The sequence below is a fragment of the Leucopleurus acutus genome (genome assembly GCF_964270905.1).
Source record: "Leucopleurus acutus genome assembly, chromosome: 21".
NCBI classification, from domain to species: Eukaryota; Metazoa; Chordata; class Mammalia; order Artiodactyla; family Delphinidae; genus Leucopleurus; species Leucopleurus acutus.
Window position 1 is genome coordinate 13,943,035 of NC_139163.1, and position 8,614 is coordinate 13,951,648.

The following is an 8,614-nucleotide window of genomic DNA, read 5'->3' on the forward strand; positions in this document are numbered from 1 at the left end:
AAGTTTTGCTCGGAGTTATTGTTATGCTGTGCTTGAAAAAGGACAAAAAAGCTTACCTCTGTCAGTCAAGTGGCTACACAGGGACCTCCTTCTCAGCCTCAGCTTCAGCATGCAGACAGATGCTCTCTGAGCCAACAATCTGTTAACAGGAAGCAGGTAAACCCGAGAGCGTCCGCCTGCGTTACAGTCCAGTGCCCATCCGAGCACACACCTGCTTTTTCAGACTTGCCACTCATATGCTACAGCCACGCACAGGACCTGTGTTTGCAGACGAAAACACCTCCTTTGGGGTCACTAGTTTTCAGGGTAAGCAGCTAGAGAGCTGCTGAGATAACATTGCAGGGAAGGCGAGCCTTCCCAAGACAAAAACCTTTTCTGCTGTCTGATAGCAGATATGCAGCATTATCTCTCTGCATTCCACGTTCTCAAATCAGCTACTAGGAAAGGCAGTCGACAGCTCGTCCAAATGGCAGCTGGCAGGCATGCTTGGCTGTCCTAATTGTATACTAACATGCCCACTACTTCTCTCTTCCCTCAATAGATTTTTTAAAAAAATGCTTCTTCCAGGGTAAAGCTCTGCGGAATATGCCACACTGTTTTCCATAAGTAAAATGGCTGGTCCTCCCAGCACTGCTGCAGACAGCTCATTGGGTTCCACTGGCTTTTCGTAGTCATAGCAACAACCAACAGACAGACTTAGCAAGCATGGCTGATCACGTGCAGTGCACCACACAGCTTGTTAATTTCTTTTCATGAAACTCATCATTTTGGGAGGAGGGTTGCTTCTGTTATCGTTCTCAGTATTTCACCGATAGTGCAAGTGCTCTGAGTTTTCAGCTTTCAGGAGGAACTTTTGTTATATGAGCCAGTGCTTCATGTGAAATTGAGAAAGCGAAGCCCTTCTCAATAGATAGATTCGGGTCTATCCAGGTTAATAACATGCAAATCACTGTAGAGACAGTAATTGGAACCATTGTTAAAACAGCTTCCACCTTCGCGTCATAGCGTAAAGGAGACTGGCAAATGTGGACAGTTATACTTTCTGTTTTTCAGTGATAATCTTGTAGCCACTTAGCTGAAACAAAGCCCTATGGCTCATTATATGTGGCCAAAATAACCAAAGATGTTACCTGTGGATCCATGTATTTAATTATTTTAATACACTTTTTATGTACTACAGAATTTAAAATAAAATTCTAAAAATTCCTATTGTTTCCTACTGCAGAAAATGATCAACTCAATTATAATTTATTTGTAATATTAAAATACTTCAGGAAATCCAAACCAAATTAAAACTGCTTTGCTTGGGCTTCCCTGGTGGCACAGTGGTTGGGAGTCCGCCTGCCGATGCAGGGGACACGGGTTCGTGCCCCGGTCCGGGAAGATCCCACATGACGCGGAGCGGCTGGGCCGGTGAGCCATGGCCGCTGGGCCGGTGCCTCCGGAGCCTGTGCTCCGCAACGGAAGAGGCCACAACAGTGAGAGGCCCGCGTACCGCAAAAAAGGAAAAAAAAAAAAAGCTTTGCTTTAAATCTCACCTTTCAAGCAGGAATAGTTGTGCTTCCTCAGTTAGATGGATCACATCCCACCCTTCCTCAAAATTTCACCTCTTCAGGGAATTTCTCATAATACATACCATTAACCATTTATTCTTTCTGCAAAATCCCCACCCTTTAATACTGTCACCAGTCATATTCTGTTTGATATATTTTCAAGACGCCATCCTGTTTATTTTTGTTTCTAGCAACGTGACTGAAATAGTTGTATTAATACTTTGCACTTGTAAACATAGATACTTCCTTCATTTGCTGCTAGTCGTCGATTTCCTGTTTTGTGAGTGTTGCATTTCCCAGCCCGTGTTAGGACTCCTGCTCCAGTAGTAATTCCCTAACTTTACTATGCATAAGAATCCTGTGCATGCAGATGTGGGGATCCCATTTTCCTTCTGTCTCCAAACAGATTCACAGGTGGAGGGTTTGAGCCTGCTCAGGTTAGCATATCTGCTGAAGAAACGTGGGTGGGCCTTTCCCACTCCACATTGTTTGCAGCCTGCTCTGACTTAAGGTACTTTTTCCCTTAAGTTATTTTGAGTTTGCTGTTCTTGAACTTGCCCCTGCCTTCAATGTCAGCCTCATATTCTACTCTTCATTCCCCAGGTTTCAACAATTTTGAATGACATCCCATTTCTGGCTTCCTTGCCTTGCAGATGTTCCTGCTTCCTAAAAGCTTCTCCGCCAGATCCCATCCCCGCCCCCCCCAGCACCTTTTGCCTCCATCCCAATCTGCCTCCGACTTTATCTTTCAACACGTTGCTCAAACAGACCACCTCGCTAAAGACAGCCACGGGCAGAGTTTGTAGGGGGCTCCTGTGTGCCTCCAGTGTACCTGGAATCTACCTCTACTATTACACACTTGCCATGCACCGTAGGTTATTAGCAGTCTTCCTTTCTTGTCTGACTTCTCCACTGCTCTGTCTACTCCCCGAAAGCCAACCTGGTCCATGTCTTATTTGTCATACTTGGAATATTCTAAGTTTTCAGTACATTTTGAAGGAGAACCTAAAACACTGTCTGAACAGGTGCTGAATGACTGGATAGTGTGAGGTCTGGGTTTTAGTTCATCTTTTCAATACCATGCATTATTGACTTACTATAACTTCAGAAGAATTTAAGTGATTTTGATTAAATTTTGGCATTTTAAAAAAGTTATGAAGAAACATCCTAAGTTCATCTGGTGTCTTAGGGTAGCTTTTCTTTTCATTGTATGTTTGAAAATGTCTTTATTCTACCCTTGTACGTGACTGTTTGGCTAGGTTTAAGAATCTTTGGAGTCATTTTCCTTTGGAATTTTGAAGGTCTTCTTTTATCTCGTGACTTCTTGCCCCAGGGCACCATCAACTATAATCCACCGAAGAAGAGAACTAGAAACCGCCCAAAGCTGCTCAGGATTAGAAACTGGGAAGCTGGTAGGAACTGAGACAAATCTTTTTGCTCCCATGGTGTCCCTCATGGGACCTCTGTTCATCATTATACATCACTCTGTGTGGCAGGGGGTGGGGATTGGGGAGGGATGGATGAGTGTTCTGTGCACGCTGTGGCTTCATCACCTACCCCAAGCCTCTCCTCTCATATGTAACTCTGGCTGCCATGACCCATCACTGTTGCTCTGGCCCTCTGGTTCTGCTCTACCGCATGTAGAGCAGACTTTTTTTCTCCCTTCTAACTTGTTCATTGCTAAATACGGATTCCCAAGAAACAAATATGATCGTCCCACCTCATCTTTCTGAGCCAGAGGAGATACCTCATAAGTTGCCAGCAGCTGTATACCTGGACTGCCCTAAGTCAGGTTCCAGTCCTTGATCCCATCAGCTATGGTAGGGACACTTGGCATTATATAGTTTTCAAATATTTGCCACTACAGTAGGTGCAAAGTAGCAGCTCGTTATCATCTTAATTTGCATTTCTTTAATTACTGATGAAATTGAACATCTCTTCATGTACAATGGTCTTTTGCGTTACCTCTTCTATGAATTTCCTGTTCATACCTCTTGCCTGTTTTCTCTATTGAGGTTTGTTGTCTTAATGTAGAATTTTAAACAAAATGCCCATGGAAGGTGTTTTCAAATGTTTTATATATTTAAACATTACAATTAAATTTGCTATATAATTAAAAGTTAGTAAGTTACCCATTGATATATAAAGGGGAACCAGTAATTCACTGCTAATTGTTTTGGTTTTTATTACGCAGAATGTGGGTAAAAATCCCTGTTCAGAATTTTTTTTCGGTATGGAAGTGTATACTACCACAACCGTGATATAAGAATGATTTTCTAAGACAAAATCTAAAGTCATATAAATCACATCCCCCTAAAATGTTGTCAGCAAAAGTGCCTTTCCAAATTAAGATTACTTTTATTTTAAGAATAGCAAGTATCATGAAAGAAAAAGAAAGGCTGAGGAACAGATGTAGATAAAAGGAGACTCAAGAGAGAAACTGAAAACAGTGTGTGACCCTGGCTTGGGCACTAGATCTGAAAAAAAGATGCCATCAAGCCTGCCATGGAGGCAGTAGATGCGTGTGAATATGGACTGTATGGTATATAACAGTGATGTTTCCATTTCATACTATATTATGGTTTGAAAAATGTATGTCTTTGTTCTTAGGAAACACAAATTGAAGTATTTAGGGTAAAGGGCCAGGGGGTCTGCAACTTACTTTCAGATGGTTCAGCAGAAAGAATAATAATGTGTAATAATGTCTTATGTGTGTGTGTTTGCGGTATAATTTGGCTCTTATAACAAGAGATAGAAGATAGATTTATACCTATAACCTGTGTACATCTATATCTGTCATTCTACCTACCTACCTATCTCTCTGTCTATCTATGGAGGGCTAACACAAATGTGGCAAAATACTAACACCTGGTAAATCTTAGGTGAAGGGTATTTCCAACTTAGTTTATTATTCTTTCCATCTTTCTGTAAGTTTGAAGTTCTTTGTTTTCAAGATAAAAAGTTTGAAAAATGGGGCTTCCCTGGTGGCACAGTGGTTAAGAATCCTCCTGCCAATGCAGGGGACATGGGTTCAAGCCCTGGCCCGGGAAGATCCCACATGCAGCGGAGCAACTAAGCCTGTGCGCCACAACTACTGAGCCTGCACTCTAGAGCCCGCAAGCCACAACTACTGAAGCCCGTGCGCCTAGAGCCTGTGCTCCGGAACAAGAGAAGCCACTGCAATGAGAAGCCCGCGCAACGCAGCAAAGAGTAGCCCCCGCTTGCTGCAACTAAAGAAAGCTCACGTGCAGCAACGAAGACCCAACGCAGCCAAAAATAAATAAATAAATAAATAAATTTTTTTAAAAGTTTGAAAAATGAAATAAAATGAGAATAAAATAGTGTTCAAAACAAACACAGGTTTAAGATAAGATTACTTGATGAGAACGTTTATCAAAGTTAAAAGTAAAGTTGATAAGTTATAGACTAAGATGACAATGATGATTGATATTATGAAGAGGCTACTTCGGTAGAGAGTATTAGAAACATTTTGCACTTTCCTATTTATTTATTTATTTATTTATTGGCTGCGTTGGGTCTTTGTTGTTGTGCTCGGCCTTTCTCTAGTTGTGGCAAGCAGGGGCTACTCTTCGTTGCCGCACGTGGGCTTCTCATTGCGGTGGCTTCTCTTGTTGTGGAGCACGGGCTCTAGGCGCCGGGCTTCAGTAGTTGTGGCATGTGAGCTCAGTAGTTGTGGCTCACGGGCTCTAGAGTGCAGGCTCACTAGTTGTGGCACATGGACTTAGGTGCTCCGCGGCATATGAGATCTTCCCGGACCAGGGCTCAAACCCATGTCCCCTGGGCAGGAGGATTCTTAACCACTGTGCCACCAGGGAAGTCCCATTTTGTACTTTCTTGAAAGAAGTTTGATATTTCCCTACATTTACTGCTTATACTGATATAAGCCACTTATCCCTTGGTTCCCATATTGAAATCCTTCTTAATCCGGCTTCACTGCTATAAAAATTCAGCAGGATCACTGTTGACTGAAGCAATATATTCTCCAGTCACACCTATCCCTGCAGACTCCACAGCTGGGTGACAGTCTTCTAAGGGATCCTGTCCCTGATAGAGCAGAGAAGCTCTTTATACAACTTAAAGAACAGAACTTGAGCATGGTTTGTTTAATGGGGTAGCACAGACTGTTATAAAGCTTAGACTGAATTTTCTAATTCCTAGCAACACATAGAATATGCCAAAAGATCTTTCTAAATCTTGCATAATTAGATATGTTAGCAATAACATGAAAAATGTGCTTTTAAATGGGACCAAGATGGGAAGTGTGACAGCTACCTTGGATGGGATTAGAAAGAGGCTTGGAGGACCTCTGTGAAGCAAATGGGATTTATTTCTAAGATTCCGTCTTCCAAGAAACATATGCTGGGAAGCCAACTTAGTCACAGGCTATTAATCAAATGCCTTCATATCCTCTGAGGAAGTCTGACCTTGATTAGGATCCAGAATGACCTTCATAAATGAGAGATACCTGAAACCAAAACAAACCCAGCAGAGTGAAGGCTTTATGGAAATCCACTTATTGAATGAATTACAAATGAGAAAATGATTACTGAAGAACAAAATCTTGCCAGAGGGCAAGGGATAAGAATATAAATGTCTGCTACATAAAACTGTTTTTAAAAGCCGAATGTGAAGTGAAATCTATTAACACAAAAATACCGTATGTGCACCACAGAAGTAAATTCCATTCGTAGTTACCAGAACCCACTAGAAATTCTGTATCCCCTCTAGATTAAGAGGAAGAGGAAACTGTAACAGAAGGTACAGAAAGAAGATTTGGCCAGGCTTAAATCCAGAGAACTTGGTCTTGCTGGCTAATAATAACAACATTGTTTTAAACATTTCAGGTTTATCAAGCTCTGGGCTTGCAGATGCCTATAACACCAGGAGCTTTCCAGAATGACTTTATCTGAAAATGTCCATTAATATGTGTCAGTACCAGGTGGCGGAAAAAATCTTAGTGTTAGCCAATAACAAAAGAAAAAGCTAACCTACAATGAACCTTCCACACCCCCCAGTCCCCCAGCCCTGGTAACCCCCCCCCCCACAAACACACACATACACACACACACAAATGCATCTTGCTTGCCCCCCCTGCCCCCCAGAGAAAAGCACACTTGGCTTTTATTAAGCCCACAGGGTGAGAGATTCTTCGAGCCATATAGAAAAAGCTGCACTTGCTTCCAAGGAATTTGATTGTTTATACTTCATAATGATAAGCTAAAAAAGCTACCTAGAAAGAGGAGGCTGATGGCTTTTACTGTCCTACAAGGGGCCGTGGTTTGTTCTCTGAGAGGCACTCTGACCAAATTAACGAAGTGTATCTCAAGGGACCTTTTCCACTCACTATTGTTTCCTATGGAAACAGTGGCTCCCAGGTACCTTGTGGCGACATGGCGTAGTGCCTGACTCCACAGAAAGCCATCGGGCTCTGCCGTCACCGCATTATTGAATTAGTAAGGGAACACATCAGCCTCAGCAAACAACGCCTGGAGAGAAGCACTTTAAAACAAACGCTGTTGGTTTCACCTGAGCCACTGAAACAAATTATGATGCACAAGGTGAAACTTGGCAGCCTCTGGAAACTCTGAAGAGGCAGCTGCCAAAGCCCTCAGCAGCCAGATCTCAGAGGAATGAAAATTAGAGCGGGTCACCTTTGCCCTTTAGAAGTACTTCTGATGCAACCGTTCAGTGAGATTTATTCATCGAAATGAGCAAATAATGAGGTCTGTGTAATACATGATTTGGTACATGTTTTAGAATCCAAGTGTCTGATACCAAATGAGAAAAATGTTGAAAACAAACAAACAAAAAACCAAAGGCACAAAATGTACTGGACTTAGTAGATGCAGTTAAAAAGCCTCCCAGTGACACAGTGACAGCATACACAGCTAGAAAAAAATGAACGACCTGTGTGCCCTTGCAGAAAACTGGATGGGAGCTCCATTTTATCAGGATAGAACTGTACCCCAGAATGGTAATTATTTTACCAAATCTATCCAAAGCAGAATGCATTTCCTATGCTATCAAAAGTAAGACTTAGGTCCTAATTGCTGGATAGTTTTCTTGAACTGATAGTTGGGTAGGATGTTCTCCTTTTGGACGTTTTCTGTATCAAAGGAAGAAGATTAACTTTGTAAACAGTCCTTGTGGGTTTAAATTGGCACAAAATATCATTTCACAAACCACTTTACGATGGGCACGAGAGGGGATAAAGAATTCTAAGAGTTGACACCTAAACTGTATGTTGGAAGACATGGAGGCCTTAATGAGGGAAAGACATAGAAAAAAGTCTGTAAACCAAGGGGATAACATGTGTAAGTGTAAGATGTGTGAGGGGCCTTGGTGGATTTTCTTTCATAAATTGGGTGAAATGAATGTATCCCCTGAGTGCCTCACAGGACTTTTATGAGGATCAAATGAGATAATATGAATCAGCTCGGGGTGGCCCCCTCAGGAAAGAGTCACATTTTTCTTCAAGGCTTCTACAGCTGGACTTTGAAAGTGATGCTACTCACAGACAGGGCCCTGGGGCAGCCCAGTTCCTGCTGGATTATACACTTCATGAGAGCAGGAATCATGTCTGTTTAGTCTTCACCTTATTTCAGTTGCTTAGCATAGCACCCGGTATGCAGAAACAGGCACGATGAATGAACAAATGAATGAATGAACAGCCTGGGGAAGTCGCGGGTGAATTGTATCTTCCTCCATGGCCGCCCCTCCATTCAATCCAACAAACATTCCTTTAACCTGTACTACCTGCCAAGAACCTCATCCGGTGTCAGGTTACTAACTTACAGCTCTTGTTCTGAGTGCAGGAAAGTACAAGTGACCTAAGTAGTTACATTACAACGTGATTTGCTCTTCGGTACAATTCTACCCAGGGAGCCAGAGAAATATGACTAGTCCTGGAGCTTCTTGAAGGGGCTCTACTTGAAGAGGACCGAGAGGTTTACAAGGGGTTTGCCAGTCTGGGAGCTCAGGGAAAGGATTGCCAGGCTGAGGAAGCAGCACGTGTGACGGAGACAGGAAAGCAAGTTCAA

The 8,614-nt window shown here is 42.5% G+C and overlaps 1 protein-coding gene across 7 annotated transcripts in view; it reads right to left on the reverse strand.

The window, feature by feature from the left end:
* Positions 1 to 594, reverse strand: part of SORBS2 (sorbin and SH3 domain containing 2) — a 206,865-nt gene extending 206,271 nt beyond the window's left edge. For all 7 annotated transcript variants that reach the window (XM_082863976.1, XM_082863979.1, XM_082863966.1 and 4 more), the window contains exon 1: positions 57 to 594. The gene's annotated coding sequence lies outside the window, so the exon portion shown is untranslated. The remainder of the gene's footprint in view (positions 1 to 56) is intronic.
* Between the last annotated feature and the right edge of the window lie 8,020 nt (positions 595 to 8,614).